Raw genomic sequence first — 724 nt, 5'->3', positions numbered from 1 at the left:
ATTGTCATAGCTTAGCTCTCACATACCAATGAGAACATAAGATGTCTGGTTTTTCCATTCCTGAGTTACTTCACTTAGAATAATAGCCTCCAATCTTATCCAAGTCACTGCAAATGTCATTAATTCATTTGTTTTCATGGTTGAGTAGTATTCTATCATATATATCTCTCACAGTTTCTTTATCCACTTGTCGATTGATGGGCATTTGGGTTGGTTCCACGATTTTGCAATTGCGAATTGTGCTGCTATAAACATGTGTGTGCAAATATCTTTTACAAATAATGACTTATTTTCCTCTGGTTAGATACCCAGTGGTGGGATTGCTGGATCAAATGGTAGTTCTACTTTTAGTTCTTTAGGGTATCTCCACACTGTTTTTCATAGTGGCTGTACTAGTTTACATTTCCCCTAGCAGTGTAGAAGTGTTCCCTGTTCGGCCTGGCGCGGTGGCTCAAGCCTGTAATCCCAGCACTTTGGGAGGCCGAGACGGGTGGATCACGAGGTCAGGAGATCGAGACCATCATGGCTAACACGGTGAAACCCCGTCTCTACTTAAAAAATACAAAAAAACTAGCCGGGCGAGGTGGCGGGCGCCTGTAGTCCCAGCTACTCGGGAGGCTGAGGCAGGAGAATGGCGTAAACCTGGGAGGCGGAGCTTGCAGTGAGCTGAGATCCGGCCACTGCACTCCAGCCTGGGCGACAGAGCGAGACTCTGTCTCAAAAA

This window comes from Rhinopithecus bieti, unplaced genomic scaffold (genome assembly GCF_001698545.2).
Source record: "Rhinopithecus bieti isolate Rb0 unplaced genomic scaffold, ASM169854v2 scaffold_5260, whole genome shotgun sequence".
Taxonomy (NCBI): Eukaryota; Metazoa; Chordata; class Mammalia; order Primates; family Cercopithecidae; genus Rhinopithecus; species Rhinopithecus bieti.
The sequence above is the reverse complement of the archived record's forward strand: the minus strand, read 5'-3'. Positions refer to the sequence as shown.